This window comes from Aythya ferina (genome assembly GCF_964211825.1).
Source record: "Aythya ferina genome assembly, chromosome: 3".
NCBI classification, from domain to species: Eukaryota; Metazoa; Chordata; class Aves; order Anseriformes; family Anatidae; genus Aythya; species Aythya ferina.
Window position 1 is genome coordinate 72,510,483 of NC_140298.1, and position 21,189 is coordinate 72,531,671.

General features: G+C 43.6%; 1 protein-coding gene across 9 annotated transcripts in view; it reads right to left on the reverse strand.

The window, feature by feature from the left end:
- FYN (FYN proto-oncogene, Src family tyrosine kinase) overlaps positions 1-21,189 on the reverse strand; it is a 130,600-nt gene that overhangs the window by 54,444 nt on the left and 54,967 nt on the right. For 7 of the 9 annotated variants that reach the window (XM_084513596.1, XM_084513601.1, XM_084513593.1 and 4 more), the window contains exon 2: positions 20,462-20,532. The gene's annotated coding sequence lies outside the window, so the exon portion shown is untranslated. Of the gene's footprint in view, positions 1-2,025; positions 2,185-20,461; positions 20,533-21,189 lie in introns of those variants that run through there. The other 2 variants (XM_084513600.1, XM_084513595.1) reach the window with 1 other exon arrangement.

A 21,189-nucleotide genomic window follows, 5' to 3' on the forward strand; every position in this document is an offset into this window, starting at 1 on the left:
TCTACAGATAATTTTCTGTTCAACAGGTGGGAAAAGAGTGTGTTTTCCAAACTTTCGGTCCCTTTCACTGAGCAATGCCTGCCAAAACACAGCATACACTATGTAAGTAAAATTGTGCTAGCAGGTTACAGACCCAGAAGCGGCATCCCATCCTCAATAAATTGATCGTAATACACAACTTCTGTAGAGTGAACTAAAGCAAGAAAGCTTGTGAAAATTTTAGGGAGTAAAAAGGCCTGTCCAAGTGTAATAGATATGTATATATGTGCACATGCATTCACACTTGCCAATACCAAATGGTCTCTGCTATACCTGGTATTCCTCTCTGTTTTATCTCAAGGCTCAAAAGGATGCGATCAGCAACTCTTTATTAACTAAAGAAGCAAAGGTTTTGGAAAAGTTAATCAAGAGCAAGGTTTCAGAGCTACTAATAGAATGTGAATCAGAGCCTGATAAAGTACAGTTTGAACAGTGCATTTTTATGTATAAATACTTGCTGTCCTCCTGGATGCGTTTTTCTCCCCCTTCCTCTGGCACAATCCCACCTACAACCTACAGCATTAGGGTGTTCTGTTAAGCACGTGTCCAAGTAAGTTTTTAAACCTTCTAAAGGCTTTTTTATAAGAAAAGATGTACTATTTTAGTACTTAGATTACAAAGATCACATAACTGGAATCCACAGATTTATTTCAAAGGATGGCTTTATTGTGGTAATTTCCTAACCATAAATGTGTAGAGACTACGTAGACAAAAATAGCCTTAGCATATGGATTTTGAAAACCCTAACTTTTTGAAATATTAAGAAATAAGTCAATCCTAGGCTTTTCCTTTTACTCCAGACACACAGAGAGAGAATTAAATGGGAGACTGTGAGCCTAACCATCCGCCTCTGTAGCTCAGCCAGCCCAGACACAGCAATGCTATGGACGTGAACGCAATGAACCCCAGAAGTGTCACTTTCACAGATCTCAAGAGGCATCATTGACCTGAGGCTGCCTGCAGTTTCTGCCCCAATTCCAGTTTAATGTGTTCCAGTTTGACCCTCAAGCGACAGTGCTGCCGGAGAACACGCTAAGAAACAAACGCAGGCAATTGCTTTGACATAATTCTTTTGGACGCAGGCAGATCGAAGGTGCTGATGTAAACAGAGTCTAGAAAAGGGTTTCACCAGGTCTCCTCTGCTCACTGAAAAAAACAGTAAGAGAAAACAGCACTACCCAAAGCCCAGCCAAACACATGCTCACCTCTCAGCAGCAGAACTCATGCATGTTGGCTGAGAAACAGCAAACTGAGGCAAACTCTTCCAAAGTATCATTTAGATATATAGATGGTGTTTGATTTATAGTTTAAATTTACACGACTTGTGTATATAACTTGCTCTTTGCATATAACTCACACGAAACATCTGTTCCATAGAGGATATTCATCTACAACCCCAGGAGCAGCATAATTCAGTCCTTTATGGCCACTGTGCACTCAAAAAGCTTACTAACACACTCCCCTCCCCTTACAGCACTGCTCTTCTTCCCCTTCTCCCCTTCTTGTAAAATTCAGGGTGCTGCTCTCAACGCCACGGTCAGGATGACACATTTCTGCCCTGCCACTCATTTAAATGCCCAAGCTTTAGCAGCTTTGTGGCTGCAGAGCTTGATGTCAGAGAACATCGCGGCGACGCTTATTTTTCTGCTCAGGGAATGTAAGAACGAAAGCTGGGGATGCTTTTTTCCAAGAGAAGGATGAATTGTGGTAGGAAACCAGATCAAGGAAGCCACAATGACAATCCTGAGAATAAAACTTTCTGACTAGTTGCAGTTGCTCCTGAAATAATTCCTCTATGAAAGGAAAAGAGAGAAGAACATACAGCGGTGGTACAGTTTTTAGAACTCATATGGGAAAATACCAGGGTTGAACATGGCTCTTCCCCCAGGTTTGTACAATGAACACAGACCAAACAAGCAAATCCCAAGCTGATGCCCTCCTCCCTCTACCTCCTTGCTAAGAAAGGTTTCCACCCTTGCAACTCACAATTTTCCTTTTCTCCCATTCCTCCAGCTCCCCATCAGTCCATCCAGACAGGCTGCCTGTAATGCTATCACGCAAAAAACAGACAAGATCCTCAAGGCTTCCCCTTTCTGTGTACCTAGAATACTTCCAAGGAGAAAGTCTTATGAAGAAATTGATTCTCACTTCCCTTTTCTGCAGCTACTTGTGTGGGTAACTCTGTCACAATAAGAGTCCACATCTGCTGTCTGACCATGACAGATAAAAATCACTGCTTGAACATCCATAAGAAGCAGGGTCTCTGAGAGATGAGTGATTACATGTTGCAGCCACTAAACTCCTTGATCCAGAATATTAAACCACCCGCGCACAAATGAAGAAACAAACTCCTGCCCTTCATCTCCTACCCTTTATGGGATCTGCTCCCACAATACGGCCACAAAGTGTGGCCCACGTTTGCATCATCATTGCAGTCAGACATGCTTTGACAGGCTTTGTCAGACATTTTGGGACCTACGTGAGTGTTTTGATGTCCAGGGAACTCGGGTTTTAAGATCTCCAATCATCAGGAATTATCAAACACTTCAGCCACGGTAGTGTATGGTGTTCTGCCCCTTGTGCAACCTAACAGAAAGAAAACTTTGTAGGCACTGCTCCAGAGAGCCAGAGGACAAAGGCTGGTCAAAAATAAGACTGGACATCCAAAGGAGTTCCCTGTCTTTCTCATGCTGTTTTGTTAAATTTTTAAAGCATTTGTACAGGATGCAACAACACAGTTGAAACGTTTTCCTAGTACTAGGAATGAGGAGGGGGCTTTAACCAAAATAGAAGTTTATTAGTGTTAAATTGGATTCCCAGCTCTGGGGCTGCTATCACAGTACAATGACAGGGCGGTTAGCACAGCAAGGATTTAATAGTGCTGTCAGACAGCTTGAGGAGTAGTGTTACAAAGCAGTATTACTCCAGACAGAGATAAATAAAGTATCTGCACAGTAGAATTAAAGCACATGAAACAGAGAGGATAAGATACCTACACCATTTTGTCTAGCTGCATAGACGACACAAAGCAAAAAGCAGGAACCAAATGTGCCCATATCATTACACTGCCATTTGCACGAGTCAAGGTTTATAATTCCTTCCATACAACAAGGCTGCATTTGTTGACAACCACAGCAGTTATCAGGTTGTGCATGCTCACCGTCTTTCCAGAGCAGTGGATTGCTGACCATCTGCATGCTTTGAACATTTCTCCTTAAACGTGCCAGTCTAATTGACTTCCAGTTTTTGGTGACAGTGGTTTATCGGTTATTTGGCTACTGCAGGCTGTGACAGTATTTTTACAACAGGAAATGTTTATTCCATATGTACGAAGACTACACTTACAAGAAATAATGCAGGAAAGGAAAGTGATCTAGCTTCTATTCTGCTTCCTTCCTTCTGCAGCGTGCTGCATTGCGATGTTTGTTCCAAAACACAGATAGTAGTTCAAGGCCAAGATTTTATTTAGCCTGATCCTACAAAACAAGCCTGCAGGTAAACCACATTCAAACATCTCAAGCTGTTGTATTGCATTCACACTTGTGTAAGTGGGCTTAAAATTTCTCTTTTCAGCATTACTGAAGCTCCTATATCTACAAGTTAGTTTTTGCATCAATGCTGTGGTTTTCAAACTCCCGTGAATTAAGAACACTTCCTGAAGATGCAAACAGTATGTTGAAGAGGAAGCATCAGTTCTGAAGGGTCCTTTTTATGGTCCTGAGCTCTAGTATTCCAGGTTGTAGGACAACTGCATGCTGCATTTAGGGAGAACAGCACAATGCCTTCATAAAGCATTGCACCCTCCATGGCTGTTCCCCAAATGCTACTGCTGAAAAAAAATAATGAAAAGGACTAATTGACACGTTTCAAATCTTTGCTTTCATAAAACCAGTTTTTAATTTAGGAAGTCTGAGGTAGCCTTTTAAGAAGAAGCATTCATTCTCCTGTAGAATCCCATTTATTACTGCGACCTGCAATACATGTATGTTATAAATTATGAATGGCCACAAACAACTGCCTCCTGTCTACAAGCTAATCACTGGCAAGGGACTCTGTTACGCTTCTGGGCCAAACCTGCAGCAGGCAGGCTGGCGAATTTGGGGAGTTTTGAGCATCAGCAGATTCACAAGCTGACCGACCAGTGCTGACTGCTCGTTACTGAAGTACTTGAAGAGGAATAAACAGATCGCTCAGGAAAAGACGGTATTCTGAAGTGGGTTGTACAGCTGTAGAAATAATTCCGGAGTTCATTTGTTGTCTATCTTCCATGCTGTTCTAAACCATTAAAACCATCCCCACTACATCCTGTATTTTTGGAGAGCTGACAGCACTAACTCTTTCATATTTGTGTGTAAGAGATGTAGGGGAATTCAAAATATAAATAAAATTAGTGGACACTTCCAAAAGTTATGTTTACTTCATTTATGGTTTTGAGTAGCTTACTTTTCTGGCAAGGCAATATTGTCCCTGAAACTCAGATTTCTCTAAGGATCAAAAGCTTCTGTTTTTTGTTTGCATCTGAGCACTCTAAGCGTCTTCAGTGCAGGTTTTCTTGAGCGTGAAGAAGGAGGCTACATGTTTTCTTTTGTATATATTTTTCAGAGTGGTTTTCAGATGCCAGGAGCATAAATGTAAGTGAAAGAGAACAGTCCCAACTTTGTCCGCTTCCCAGCACAATATTTTGTACGCTGGCTCTTTTGTTTCCTTGCAAGCTCAGCACTGCTTTAGTGGCAGCACCCCGATTCCCCCTGCCCCCCACAAGTGATACATATTAGTACATCTGTTTTCTCTGTAAAGTCTTTTTGCATTCTTTGCAGGGCACAGGAAGGATGTGGGCTCCTTTTCACATTCAAATGAGGCAAATTAGCCTTTGCCTGGTTCCAACAGCATAATGCTTATTTTACATTTAAGCGTGAGAAAAGAGGTGGAAATAAAACCCAACACGTTAGGTGGGTTACGGGTTGCACTTTGGTACAAGCCTCACATAGCCTTCTTTTGCGAGCTGCTCTCCACATGACATCATTTCAGGATGGGGTTCAAAAGTTTGGCCGTGTAAAATGATCAAGTAGCTTGCACAAAGAAATAGCAGCCACAGACATGTTTAACATGGGAAAAGGCTGAAATCAGCAATGGGAATCAATGTTCCAGGAGGGGTTCCTGAAGAGCACTGATGGTAACTTCCTAACAGAGGTGATCGAAGAGCCAACAATGGGGAATGCTGTGCTGGACACCATGCTTACAAACAAGGACCACGGGATGTGAAGGTCAGGAGCAGTAATGGCTGCAATGACCGGGAGATGGCGGTTGCCTTTTTTCCAAAAAGCCAATTTTGGCTTCTTCAGGAATGTGCATTGCATTGCATGGAATTACAAGAATTACATAGGATTACAAGAATCACATGGGATACAGCCCCAGAGAAAACAGGGGTCCAGGAGAGCTGGTTCATTTTCAGGGATCACCTCCTGGATGCTCCACAATGCTCCATCTCAATATGTAGGAAGCTAAACAGTGGTAGCAGGAGACCCACATGAATGAACAAGAAGCTCCTGACTGAAGTCAAACATAAAATGGAAATGCACAAAAGCTGGAAATGGGGTCAGAGAGGGTTAGGAAACCCAAAGGAGCTGAATTCAAGAGATGTGAAAAGCAGCAAGAAGCTTTTCTGTATGAATATCAGCAGCAAAAGTAAGACTAGGGAAAACGTGGGCCTGCTGCTGAATGGGGCACTAGTGGTGTGCTCCAGAAGTTGACACTGGTGTCAGTACTGTTTAATTTCTTCATTAATGCCAGAGTGTGCATCTTCAGAAAGTTTGGGAGGAATAGCTGGTACATGAGATGGTTGTGCTGCCATTCATGAGTACCTTGACAGGCTGGAGAAATGGGCCAACAACCTCATAAAGTTCAACAAAGTGAAATACAAAGTTCTGTGCTCGGGGGGAAATAACCAAATGCTAGGGAGAACATATTGAGGGCCGACCAGCTAGAAAGCAGGAAAAAAACTGGGTGTCCCAATGGATGCTAAGTTGAACGTAAACCAGCCGTGTTTCCTTATGGCAAAGATGGCCAACAGCACCCTGGATTGTGTTAGAAAGTGCATGGCCAGTACATCAAGGGAGGTGATCCTTCCCCTTTACTCAGCACTGCTGAGGCTCTTAAGGAGTGCTGTGTCCAGTTTGGGGCTTCCCAGTGCACAACACACATGGATGCACTGGAGTGAGGTCAGCAAAGAGCCACAAAGATAGTAAGAGATTGGAGCTTTTGTCATGTGAAGAAAAGCTGATAAAGTTGGGAACATTTAGCCTAGAGGAGAGAAGGGTGAGGTGGATCTGATCAAGGTGTGCAAATGCCTGATGAGAGGCAGCAAAGAAGACAAGGCAAGACATCTCAGTGGTGCCAGTGACAGAGAAAGCAGCAATGGGCACAGAGTAAAATACAGGAAATGTCATTTAAATACAGGAAAAGAAACTTTTCTATTGCGAGGGTGTTGAGCACTGGAACTGGCTGTCCAGAGAGGCTGTGATTTCTCCAGTGCCGGAGATACTCAAAACCCAAAGGGACACAGCTCTGAGATACCAATTTCAAGCGGACCCTGGTTTGAACAGGGGGTGGATCACCTCCAGAGGTCCTGTCTAACCCCAGCAGTTTTGTGATTCTGTCAGGTCACAGACAGATCTGCTGCACTTAACAGCATCCTCCTCTCCTTCCTTCCAGGAAACTAGAGACAAATGCAGCAATTCAGTAACGTAGCAAAAAACACAGCACGCATTTTGTGAGGAAATGGCATGGTTCAAATTCCTGCTTTTTTCAGAACCTGTGTTCTAATGCGAGTGGTGGAGCTATGAGATGCACAGAAAAAAAAACCCAAACAGCTGCTTGGCGAGCAGTGGTTTACCACAGGCAGTTAGCACTGGGTGGAAATTCAGTGCAGACTTTATGCTGCACCAACCTCTTGTACACTTCATGCATGCTGTGTGAGGCAACGTGCTCCGTGTGCAGGGAATTACTGTGAAGCAGTCAGGGTGCTGTAAACATACACTTGGCTTTACTGACGGCAAGTGCTGTCCCCATCCAGCTGGGATGAACCAGTTGTGCTGACACCGACGGGCTGTGCCCTTGGCCTGGGGACATGTAAGATCTGTGTCCCAACTCCCTGCTCTGCTCACAAACTACCCCTTGAAATGAGTTAGTTGTAGTTTTGTCTTGGTTTCCCTCTATGCTATCCTGAGCCACCACACAGTGACCTCTTTCCTCGGCCTGTGTGAGCACAGCCCCACCAGGGCCTCCCACCCAGCCCCGGGGGAGGCCGGCAAGGAGCAGCAAGAGCCTCATCTCCCTCAGCGCTCACAGTGCTTGTGCTGACACCTGGCTGCCCAGAGCACACAGACGCCTACTGTTCTCACCCACCTCTCTCCCCGCCGAAGCCAGAGGCATTCAAATCGATTAGTCTTGCAGCACACAACAGAACAGCTAATCCATTATGTGTGGCAGCCTGTATCCCCTTCTCCTGCTAGCTCTCCCCTTACAACAGCAGTGTAAAGCTCCAGCTCAGCCTGAACAACCGAGGAAGTTCTTGAAAATAGTGAGGGTGAAAAGATATTTTAGGTATCCTAGGGGCAGTCGGTTTCTCCCTGCTGAGGTGCTCATTGCACCTTTAGTGCATAATTTCCATTGTAACCTGCTAAAATAATGAGATTTATTACTCCTCTCCTAAGTTATACTCTTCCCTCCTGTTCTACAACCCTTGTTCCCCTGTTGCGCCCAGTCACAACCTCTTTGGGGTGGACAAACTGGAGAGTGGTAAGCAACTCCGGGCTTCTTCCCTTTCATCATGGGATTTCATTTGGGCTCCCTTTCCCAGGCCTCGGAGCACAACTGATTTCTGAGAGCAGAAAGGAGAACAAGAATAGCGTTAATCTTTAGTGGTGTGATAAAAATCACTCTCTCATACAGACAACTGGAAAAGGATTTCAAAAGAGCTGTTGTGCCAAGAACCTGATAGCAAAACCTGAAATTAAAGCCAACCCACACCTTCCTGTTCACAGACAAAGCTCTTTCATTTTCTCCCCAGCACTCCCTCTTCTCGAACTAATACTACCTGGGACTAAAATGGAAGCTGCCACCAAGCACACCTGCCCACCAAAACGCCCAGAGCTTTCAGAGGCCACCAAGCATTCCCATAACAAAGGCACAAGAGCTGCTGCTTTACATGCGGGGTCGCCTCATCTCTCTCACTTGTTTTGCTTTAAGTACAGGTAGTAAAGCACACGCTTCACGTGCAAGTGCCAGCTGGCAGCTGCGTGCTGCTGGTTGCGTGTGGGCCGCGCGGATAACAGAGGAGATGAGCCTGTAGGGGAGGAGCTGTCTGATAAATCATTAATGAATGAAAATATGAAGTAATCTGTCTGCCTAGGAGGCAAAACCGTCTAATAATGAGAATGGTGGACTAGGAAGCCAGAGATGAGGTTCCTACCCCATCCTCGCCCCAGCTCTTTTTTCCATGCTTAAAAAGATACAACTGCCTCCTTACATTGAAGAGTTTTTTTCTTAAAATCAACATAGAAAACCATGATGTATATTAAAATAATAATAAAATGTACAGCATCATTTGCAAAAACTGCAGTCCTTGCTCCTTTATTATCACAGGCAGCACACAAAGACAATAACCGTTCCCAGAGACAGTGCACACTAAACCAGGGGGTTTCTCAAACCCATAACAAAACCTAGTGTGACCTTTTGCCAGTGCCGGTGGCATTTAATTTGAAATCGATTAACTATACTCACAGTGCTAATTACCCATGGGCTTTTTTTTTTTTTTAGCAATCTGACTACTGGTTGGAAATGTGTGGGTATGCCCGTGTGTGGACAGGGACACTGCTTTCTCTGCGCTCTCTGAAATGAAAAAAGCTCAAGAAATGATTTTGAAAGTTACATATGTGTTTATGGCGATAGCTGCAGGGTGACCAGGCACATTCAGCTGGAAAACGATGAGGTTGTCAGGGGAAGGGTCGGGAGGTCAGTGTGGTTTATTGTGCACAAAGACCTAGCAGGATGTGTCATGCAGCACAAAATCAATACAGGCCCTGCATGAAAACGCAGTCATCAGTTTTGTACAAATCTCGGACTTATTTGGAAAGATCCTCGTACGGCAATTCTTGACTTGTGTGAAATCTTTAACTCCTCTCTATTTCCTCTGCCTTAAAAAATCCTGAACATTCAGGGATTAAAGCAGTTTTAGCATAAACTCCTACAGAAGAGATGGCATTAATCAAGATGCATCCATCTAATGGATTGGGTGGTTGAAGCAGTTATGGGGTAGGAAATAGAAGTGTTTTATCAATCAACCTGCTTATAAACTATGATTTTCTGAAGCAAACAATGTACAGATTACAGTGGAAACCATAAACAGAAGACACGCATGGTCACAACTGAACCAACGTCCATGGAAACCCAATCAAGCCTCTGAGCAGACCTGTAGAGTTTTCCTGCATACCTATTTGCAGCCCCGAAGTCCATTTTAATTAGCCTGCCAAACCCTATTGAGCCACAACAAGGTTATTACTGTTTACCAAAGGGCCTGCTCAGGCAATTTGAAAAGGAAATTGCCTGCACCTAATCTAATCGCTGAGAAGTATTTAAAACTATGTTAGATCTAAAAAGACCAACAAAGAAGCAGGAAGCTCTGAAAGGTTCAAGAAGCTTCATGATTCAGTTCCCGTAAATCACAGCAGCAATTTGGAGATGAGCTCCCTGGAGATGTTCCAAGTCACAATCAGATGCTGTGCTCTGCCGAGAACAAACACAACGCAGGTGAGCTGACTTAAAGCGCACAAAAGTATGATTTCTCACATACATAACCTTACTGGTTACTGAATACATTTACATAATAAGTGTGTTTTTTTTTTAAAATTATCCACTGGTGATGTCATACAGATTTAAATAATCCGCAGCGCCAGTCTCTGCTATTTGCAAGCCCTATCTGACACTTTAAAAGCCTTTGCAAAAGATTTAACTGGGCTCCATTAAAGAATTCTATTTTTTCAAACTTTTTTTAAGTATAAGATGAGCAACATCTATTAAACGTAACAAATGGATTGTGATTACGTGGATGTTTCCGGATCCTTGCAGAGAAACAGCACGCAACATGAGAAGGAATTACTTCAATTACTTCTGAAAATTACAGAAAGTTTAATTGGAGGTTGCTGGACCTTTTTAAGCTACAGTCAAGCTTATTAACATTAGCAAATGTACAGCATTACCTGCCGAATGACTGCAGAAGTACATTTGATGAGTCACTGGCTAGTTTATGCTTTGCCAAACTGACCAAGACCAGATTTCTGTTGCTGCGGTTCCCAGCAGCTACTTCGACATGTGTGGACTGCCACAGTTTCAGCTTCAGTACCGCCTGCTCTTTTGCTTATGTGTTCCAGGTGAGTGAGAGAGAGAAAGAAAGGAAAAGCTCCCTTCACACTCCACCACTCCACTGACATAGATTAGCCTAGGAGAGATGACCTGGATTCAAACTTGGTTAAATACCAGAAAGGGAAAGTCGCAAGCAGACAAAGCAAGCTCCAAGGGGATTTATCTCAGACTTCCAAGAGTTTTCTGGTGTTTCACCCAACCCCGACTTGTGGAGCGTATTAAATTTGCTGCTCTCCCTGTCCAGTATCATTAGGGAACTGTCCATCAACGAACAGATTTCTATCAGAGCTGGTTATCAACCTGAAGAAACTATACAACTAATAGCCAGCTGTGCCTAGGGCACCTTCCTCCTCCTCCATCATGGAACTGAAGAGTTTTCTGTGTTTTTTTTTTTTTTTTTTTTTTTTTTTAAACAAGGACAGTTCTTGTCTGCGTGACACGTAGAAGCATTTCCAACCCAGAAGCGCCTAAAGCTACACCATAAAGCTCCTGGAATTTTTCCCAGACATAAGAGATACAAAAGAATAAAGAAGAGAGCAAGACATTGAATATATTCATGGGTATCCTCTACAAGAAGAGGAATATTCTAGGAAAAAAAATACCATGAGAATTGCTTTTTACAGTGGAAGTGAACAGCAGTGATAATTTGAGATAAAAATTCTCTACATGGCAGCCCTCTTACAGCTCCTGCTGAAGCAGGACAGTGGCCTGAGCTGGGGCTGTTCTCTCACTGTGGTTATGAAGAGTTTTCCTAGAGAAGAGGTGGTTAAAAGTCATGGCTTAGGAATTTATTTCTTTAATCAGAAGTACAGCTAGGGAAATATTTAATACAGCAAAAGAAACCACTGTGCTTTTGCTAAGTCTCCTGTGGTACATGTGACTTTCAAAGATGCCTCAAATATACGCCTCAGAGGGAAAGCACACTCTTTTTTTGACTTCTGGAATCTGAAAGGTGCTGTAAAAGCGGTCTGGTAACAGGAGATTAACAGTCCACGTTTCCTCCCAAAATTTAAAACTGAATTCCCATGTAAATTCACCCAAATCTTACTTGGGTAAAAGCAGTTACAAGTCCAGGGACCTAAACCAGATGGGAAAGGCAAAGTAACAAACCCCATCTTTGTGCGAGCTCTTCCCAAGCACTCCCACCCGTGCACAGCCGAGGGCTTTGATCCCTGCCTTCAAACCCAGACCTCTGGTCTCAGAGCCCTGCCCAGCGCTGGGCTGCTGAGATGTCTTTCAGGTGGGATGTTTTCTGCGTATTACACAACATACAGCCCTCCTGGAGGCTGCTGTGATCACAGGCAGGGTGCACCTCTGAGCATCAGCCACGTGAAGGTGGTGGGACGAAGCCGCAAGCCACAGCGCTGTGCAGGACTCGCTCCCGTTGAGAAGTCAGTAGCACGTTTCCCATGCGTGACCTGGCAAGTTTCTGCACACAACTGTTTCTGGATAACATCTCCACCGCTTGCAGAGGATGACAGACATGTGGAGGGCACATGCCACGCTAATAGCCCAGAAATGATGAATACTTCAGTGCTAACATGCAGGAATTCTGTTAGGCTACAGCGATGGGGCTTGCATCTTCGAGGTGCTTCAACGTGAACCACGATCAAAATGTTGTTGCAAGCAGCCCCTGATTCAACACAAGCCTTCCTTCTGCCTCGTCAGCTTAGAATAGTGCTCCCTCTCTTCCAAAGCGCCTGCCTTATAGCCAGCCTCATCCAGAAAAGGATTAGAGGAAGATGTATGCTGTCATTTACAACCGGGCAGGCTGATCCCCTAACAACATCTAATGACATACAGGAAAACTGGTGGTTAGACCCGAGCTAAGCCTCCCTGTGTAATTACAGTCACTTAGAGGGCAAAACTCAAGAGCAAAACTTATTAAAAAGCAAATGCAACGATCTCGGGCTCCTGCGAAGATACTTAGCACATACCAACACGGGCAGAAAGGATATCTTAAAAATAGGACTGTGGATGTTGCTTGGTCTTCCTAGACAACGTAAAAAAAGCCACTTCATTCATATACAGATTTGTTTCTCTGTGTTTTGACAGATGAGCACCATGGTAGAAAACAATGAGAAGTCTACAGGATCTCTCAGCTGTCAGCTTCTATATTTTCTATATGGCTACAGATGTATTTGCAGATATCCTGCTCTATAGGTAGAGCAGAACTTCATGTACTGAATCTTCTATCAGCCTCCATCTTAGAAGAATAAAGATACACAATTGTCCAAACCCATCAAGTGATGTAAACCAGACGAAATGGGGGATAAAAGGATTGTGTTTTGACAGTAAATGGCATGTAGAGAGAGACTAGTGCCCTAATAACATGGAACAAGCTGTGGGGAAAGAATGGACAACTCCTAATTGTCATACACAGCCAACAGACATAACAGCTAAATGAGGACTTTCCAAAACTGATGATTTGCTGCAATTACAGCTCACCAGAATGAGCACCTAGCAGCAATGGGTGCTGGTGCACTGATGTAACCACTAGCTTTAAAGCAAGTTGTGCTAGAATCTGGTGCAAGATCCCACTGAAAAAATGACAAAACTTCTAACTTGATGAGCAACGAAAGAGGACAAGAAATGACCTGAACTCATGTTTACAAAGTGTGCAGTGTTTCTTTCCATACCATCTTCCTTCTAACTAGCATTTAACTGTACAAATTGGAAAAAAAAAAAAGGACCAAAGCAGGCTGATGTTTCAAATCACATCTAAGATACATGCATGCTTTTTATCTAGTAATTACAGAAAGAATGCAAAAACTCTCATGCCACTTATATTTTTATCATTTTATCTGTAAAGCTACTTGCTTTGGGTTGTCACGATTTTTGCACAAGGTAAAATACAAGAAGAAATAGTTTGATTAAAAAATGCAAAACCTGTGCCAGGAAGTCAATATGGTCTGAGAAGTTGTTGCAGGATGAGATACCACCTCGTTACAGCAGAAAGGCAGGATTCTCCACACCCAGAAGGGCATTCAAAACGCTAGCAGCCTGAGCTACGAGATTCTGTATTTCTCAGGGCTGCTGCTGCATGACATGATCAAGGATGCACGCAATCTTCAAGGCTTTTCAAGCTTTTGCTGGAGGGAGAATTTCAAAGCAGACTTCTCCCTGTCTCGTAGTACTAAGTGGGCTGGGCGGGAATGGCATTTACACAGTTGAATCTTTTACAATTTTCCCTAAAAACAATGGAAGCATTATGATGTACTACACTAGATATATTCCTATCCGTGGGCACAGTGTAGGTATGGACAAAACACTATTTATTAAAGGCTGTACAAACCTCTGTTAGCTCCGAGGCTCTCAGGATGATACAGCATAATCACAGCCTTACGCTGGTGGATATTGTCTAAAAATGGCTATTCTCTAAACGGCACCGTCCGTGCTTTATTTCCCTGATAACGTGCCCTTGATAACGTGCCTTGGGAAGAGCTGCCTTCCCCACACTGGTGGTGGCTGCGAGGGACCCCTTGGAGCCGAGGAGCACTGCTCGCTGCTGGCAGCAGGGATGCTGCAGGATGACGCAGGGCGCTCCAGCAGCGCCGAGCTTACCCAGCCTGACACATCCAGCAGGGATCTCCCCCACCTCTGAGCAGCGGCCCTCCAGATCCGCCCATCTCACTTTTATTTTGAAATGGCTATTGCCATACAGCACTGCAGGCCGCCCGAAAACACTCACCAATGCTGCGTCTTCACACTGTCTTCTTTATTTTTATTTTATTTTTTTCTGGATTGCTTCCCAGGCTTGCTTTTATCTTTGAGCTTAGCAAACTGATTGATATAAATAACTCAATGTCCAGAAATACTTGGCTTTGTTAATCTGCAGGGAGATCTCTCCTCTCCTTCGTGCTCCTTTCTATGCAGTTTCATTATGCCCATGCCAGAGGAGCATTTAAGCAGGAGGGAGATGGAAGGGGAGGTGAAGAACTAAAGCAGTGTGCTTATGCTGTGAGGTGGAAACACACTTGTGTCTAGAGACCTTTAACAAGCTCTTACCAAGGAGGTAGCTTGCCTATATGCAAAGTATTTAGTGCCCAATGTAAAGTTTCACAAAAGGCAGACAGAAACAAACCCCACAATAGTTACATTTGGGTGCTGCAGTACCCTGTAACACACCCTGATGCCTTCTGTCCTCCATTTAGCTTCAGCAGCCTCTGCTATGCTTGGCGGATAAAACAATCTCCCAAATTATTTTAGCTCTAAAATCTATTAAATCCATGAAGTATTGATGAGACAGAATTAATGTCGAGAGAATTACATTAACCACCCCCTTCCTCCCAAGATTTCATAAAAGAAACTCTAGAAATAAGCCGGTGCCTTGGCTCTACTACAAAACATAGCGTGCTCGTGTCAGGAAGGGGAAATTTACACCCGTCCACATACCTTGGTCTGTATCTATAGATGTATTCAGTACTGCAGCGTGCAGTCAGTTACCATGAGTCTTATCTGCAGTCAGTGCCTTATCTGATGCTCAGAAATCACGTTCGCTAGTCCTGGTAATCTTGGGTCTGGTCCATGCACGGCGCTGCACGTCACACGGATCCTGCTTCCTCGCCTCTCACACGGGTCGCTGCCGGGTGGCAACATTACCTACCGAGACCCTGGTGCTGCCTGATTAGAAACTTGGCACAGCTTCCAGCTCTGGCAACCTTCTCCAGGCTGGATGTTTGCTGTGAGGTTTTTTTCTTTACTTTGTTGCCGTTTGGGATTTTTGGCATGACTTCAGCCCGATTTTTTTTCAAGCTAATTCCGAAACAAGGCATGGGAAATCAGAGTGATTTGTCCATGTTAAAAGCCTCTGGTCACTCCTCGAGCAGCTTGAGAGGTTTTGTGATTTGGACCAAAAGCCTGTAAGGTGGCAAGGCAAAATCTTTGTATTTTGACCTCTGCAAAACACTCCTCCCAAAGACGACCAAATTACCGACCTCTGAAAAAACAAGTAATAAATTACTGACCTCTGAAAAAAAAATAAAAATCCATTTGCAAGGGCTCACTAAAGAAGTATTATTTCCTAGTGACTCCATTCTTTGGGATTACAGCTACAATGCCCAGGATCCTGCTACCAGGTTGGCGGGACCAGCCTGCTGCAAGCTGACCTACTCTTAAATATGTGAAACCAGGTGCAAGTTTGCTCTGCATCTAAATCTGAGCTCACAACAGGTTTGATGGCAGTGACCCCTACAGCATATTGCACAAACATTTTTATTCAGTCCTCCAGAGGGGAGGAAGGGGAACAGAAGTTACAAGAACATGCAAGTATGAGGGAACAGGAGCTTTTGTATCAACTGAGCAGCGACAAAAACACCCCGAAGCACGTGCAGAAAAGAGCAAAGTTGATGTAACACTCCCTACAGCAAACATCTGAATTTGCAAATTTAATGCTCTTCTTTCAGTGGAGCGTTTGGAGAGCTTGTTAACAAAAACAAAAACCCAAAACCACAGAAAAACAGTTTATCACTTACAACATTCTGTGATGGATCTCCGAGTTGCCGTAACACCACGGTTCAAAGGTCTCTGCTGCTGAGCCAGCTAAGAAAGCCAGGGGATGCAGCAGCATGTGGTACTCTACTGTTTGCTGTCTTACCAGTCCTTCCTTATTTCTTATCCAGTGGCTAATTCAGGAGGGTTCTCCAGACGGATGGCCCACAGACCGACTCTCTTTGGATCACCTCAACTTCAGCCCCCCAGAACCCCAACAGCTAAACTAAATGCATTACTAAATGCACATCTTTGGGATGGAGGAGACTGGAAGAAAAGAAACAGACTAGAATTGGAGGAATTACTAGCATAGTGTAGCAAATCTCAGTAAAACCCAAGATATTTTAAATGCTCGTGAATTTCCACATATTTTTCTTCCTAAATAGGCACGATAATCTGCAGCCAGCAGGAAGGGGTAATGAAGTTACACAACAGAAGCACATCATGAGGTGTGTCAGTGCCCAAATTAATTACTCTGGAAAACTAAAAGCTACTAGAAACAGGACTAAAATACACCAGGTCAACCATAATTACAAAGAACAGCTAATGATTCTGGCAAAGCCTCTTGTGGGCATGGCAGAATACAGGTAATGATGCACAAGTTATGCTGGGTTATTTTTGCAATAAGAGCACTTATTCCAAGCTCTTTGCAGATAGTACATAGTTGATCTGTAATACTTTATGTCAGAAGCTTGACAAGTGAGAAGAATCACCATGAGAAATTCAAAAGCATTTTTGGTAGGTGTCCTGGATGTAAATAATTGTGCCACAGAAATCAGACACCCAGGAATGCACAGAGCATCACCATCCTTCTACAGGCAAACAAACTTAGTGTGCATAAAGTTACTGACAAGTTGTTTTCATATAATCTCTAAAAATCAAAGCAGGCACTACCTGCTAATTTTTTTATTTGTTTAAAATAGAGGGGAGGAATCTGACTGCCCTTAATGGGAAAAAAAAACAAACAACCACACCATCAAAAAACCAGAGGTGTGTCTTAGCAGCTGAAATACAAATTTTCCATGATATAACTGAGCAACTAAAAATAGCTGAAACCACTGTTTAAGATGTGCAGTTGCTTTGAATGTATTGACAAGTGTTCAGATGGAAGCGCAGCATCTCTGATTTCAACTGAAACATCCAAAAGCCCAGCACCTAGGAGGGTGCCCCTGCCTAAATTCGGATTGAAAGGAGCAGTGGATTTCCCAAGTATACTTTCAGTTTCAAGACCTGTGTTTCAAGCATTCACAGAGTTCCTGGAAAGAGTAAATCTGTAAGACAGGACGAATGTACAGCATCACACCTGCAGCAGGAAGCACTCCTGGGGCTCCTTGCAGTTGTGTAAGTATTTCATGTGCTGGAGAGGTGGTGGCTCCGTGACTGCCCACCGAACACCACGGGTGTTCAACACAAGGGTCAAATATGTAAGTGTTGACAGTACCTGCTCTGACATCCATGAGGCTGCTTTACAGAAATCTCATCAAAAGAGGTCTCTACTCACACTGCTCAGGAAGATATCATCAGCTCAGCTGAGTGAGTTTTGAATTCAGTCAAGATTCCCCTTGCAGCATTCAAGTATACTTCTCTAATCAGCTCCTACGTCCATTATGAATTTTTGATCTGGAGCCTGCATGACCTTTTCCAGGACTTTGATCCAGGATGAATAAGTGACTTCTGTGCTCAGATGCTATGTCAGGATAAATTCAAAATGTTCTCTTGGTGCCCAGTCCTTCTTGGATTCAGTGGTTTAGGGACAGAGGCTGGTCAAAACTATTTCCTTCCCTTGCATTTTTGCAATTATTTTTAACGTCTCTGTGAATTTGGAATGCCATAGGGAAATCTACAGTGGGCGGGGAGATGTTTCAGAGATCCTTACAGACAAGAAACTCAAGATTCCTGACTGTTCTACCTCAAAATGAGATTTTGCAAACTGTTTGAAGTAGAAGGAGGGAAAGGAACAGCTATGAAAACAAGCAGAAGTTGCAGAGGCTGTTTACATATCATAATGGAAAACAATACTAAATTTTGGTGCAAAATCCTGGAGCATGGAGTGCCACAAACTCATTTCCAGGCTGGCTTGAAGAAATTCCAGGGTGTGTACAAAAACCAGCAGTGAGAAGTGTCTCTGTTTATTAGGTTATGTCTGAGCTACTCAGGGAAACAGGTGATTTTCAGGAGCATCAGTTTGTCAGCTAACCTTCTTCTGAGTTTGAGATTCAGCCAAGTCAGCAGCCATGCTCCCCAAGTCTGGACACGAACTAAAGGGTGAGAAACATTGTGCAAGTAGGCTCTCGGTAAACCAGACTGTTTTTCCCCTCACTGACAAGTTTGCTGCATCTATGTGACACCACATTTCTTTGGAGCCACAGGAAGCAGCTTGCCTGATGTGGGGTTGGGAGGGTCTTCTCCAAAACCCCTCTCACTGGCAGAGAAGATGCTCCATATGGATCAGTTTCTTCCACCAAATTTATTCTATGATTCTGATAAACATGTTTCTTTCATCCCTTTCCCCTTGCTGCTCTTGAGCTATGTTTCTTCATTAAGGACAGCCACGGAGCCTAGACCAGTCTCAGCTGATGCAATTTTGAAGGGAAATTTAAACACAACAATCTGACTACCAGGGCTGCCCATAAACTTATTTTCCTTTGTGTTACATAGCAACACCATTTTTGCATTACAGTGCTGCTTCTAGACCTGACAGCACCATAGCTTTGTCACACAGAGATCAGCCAATATGTAAGGGCACTGGACAACTTTAGTCTCAAAGTATAGTTCTTATCACCAAAGAGCAAACTAGATATACATCCTATCTTCTCTTGCAGTAACAGAAGTCCGCACAAAATCTCATGGATTAACGAGTTCATGCAGCTGGTCTGTAGCTCACCTTTGGGCCTACAACTAAATTCCAGGTAATTAATTGTAGTCATATTTTCCTGTATAGGGATGTAAGTGGAAGCTTTACAACATGAACAATTGTCAAAAAAGCCAAACTGTAGAGAAAAAAATGCTTAAAAGGTCTGTGGTAGGGTTTACCAAGGTACCGTTGAACAAAGTGTTTCATGCTTTTGGCTGACTTTTTTTTTAAATTCTGATCTTGGTCATCTTTTCTGATCTTTAAGACTATCCACGCTGCAGAAGGCTAAATGATCTACACTTAAACATCTGCTAGCTAATCCTGATCCTTCTGTATGATGTAACAACATCTGTTTTGTGGTGTTGGTTGTTGGTTTTTTTTTTGGTTATTGTTTGTTTTAAATCACAGAAAAGAATAAGTGTTCTCACAGAGCCACTCTTTGATTTTCAGTTTTCTACCCCTGCAGGCCATCTTACTCTGAAGTCTTCTGCTAGTGGAGAAGAAGCCAGTTTTCATCTGCAATCTGCACACGCTGGCTGAAGAAAATATTTCTGTCCAAGACCCTGCTCGGCCAAGGGAAAGAAAGGACATAATCTTCTGCAGGCATTTTTTTTTTCCAAGGGTGATGGTGATCAATTGGCACCAGCCACAGCTGCATACATTGAGTCTCCAAGGGGAAAAAGCAAGATGAATCTACAAACTAATGTAAAACAGTTTTGCTTTTTTTTCAGGTTAGGCTGGAGATAAGTGAAAACTAGGAAGAGTTTTCTCAGGACTACTCCCTTCTAGCTGGGGGCACATCACTAATTATCTTCCATTCTTCTCTGCCTCCTTCTCCTCCCAGGGGCATGACTGGGCACAGACACATCACCCACAACACGCCACGATCCCACAGCACCCGTAGGACCAGAAGCCTCTGGAAGTGTGGTGTCCAGAGACCAACCAGAGAAGCAGCAAAGTTTGCCATGTGGGATGGAAAGGAGGAATATGAAGGCTGGTACATCACACAGGAGCACCTACTGCCTCCTTATCTCACAGCAATAAGCAAAATGTCCTGGCTCCACATGGAAGCTAGAGGCAAGCATGCTGGTCAGATGCTCTGGGAACAGACAGATTTCACACAATCACAGAATTGTAGGGGTTAGAAGGGACCTCAAGAGATCACCAGGTCCAACCCCCCTGCCAAAGCACGTTCCCTAGTGGGAAATTTCCCAGTTGACTGCAGACCCCCACTGCTTTGGGAGGTATGTGCTCCCCCTACATTACTATTTTTCTCCTGATTGTTTATAGCTCTACCACGCCTTTTTTTTTCTTTTTTTCTTTCTTGTTTTTCAGTTAGGCTTTGTGTTTCTTCTACTATAGATTTTAGCTCAACCACTCTTCAGCTGAGTATAGCAGCTACAAACACAATAAGCAGATGCCACTGGAGCAAATGAAACTGCATTCCTTGCCTTGAGGCCCAGCATGCTGCTTTCTGTCAGTGCTTCTCCCACTGTGAGCCCCCATACCAGAGGAAGAAAAATATGTGTAATCAGCTACATCTCTGTGAGCTGCATTTCCCATCAAGTGAAAAAAAAAAATAAAACTGAAATAAATGTTAAAACAATCTGTCTGAATTTGTCATTGAAACCCAAAAGTGATCAAGACGGTACCACTTACCAGAATTTTCCCCCAAAACAGAGCAAGTTGACCTTCACCACATTTCCTCAAAAATGGCTCAGAAACATGACCTGTAAAGTGAGAGAGAAAGGGAAAGAAAAAATTAGTGACTAGGACATCACAAATGACATTACACTTCTTTCTCACTCTCCTGGCACGTATCGCCAAACTTCCACTATTTTCCCTGTTTTAATGAATGAGGTAATTGGATGTGATCCCCTCACAACAAATCATGAAATTCCACCAGCATTATGCAAAATATTAAAGTAATTGCAGGATTCCTTCGGACTGCTCAGACACATCACTGTCACCAACATGACAGTGATTCAGACGTCAGGGATACAAGGTCAGCAGCACGAAGCAAGCTGCGGCATAAAGCAAGCGTGCCAATTATTTCAGATCCATTCCTAAAAAATCGGTCAGTGTCTCCTAGTGATTTTGCTTCACCGAAGTGCTTTTGAAACGGGATGCACGTAACGCTCTTGATGGCATCCGTGTGTGAAAGCTACACAAAGAAAAAAAGGGTTGTGCCACGCCACGTTTTTAGGCGATATTAATTGTCCCCTGCTCTCCCGAGGAACAAAGACGGAGAGCAAGTAAGCAAACACAGCATCCAGCCTGACACGCACGAGGGCTGGTTTGAACAACACGCAGAGCAGAAGTGACAAATGCCATCGTTTAGCCAATGCTGAGTAAATTTCAAATGACAGCAACTCCTTATTTCCCCT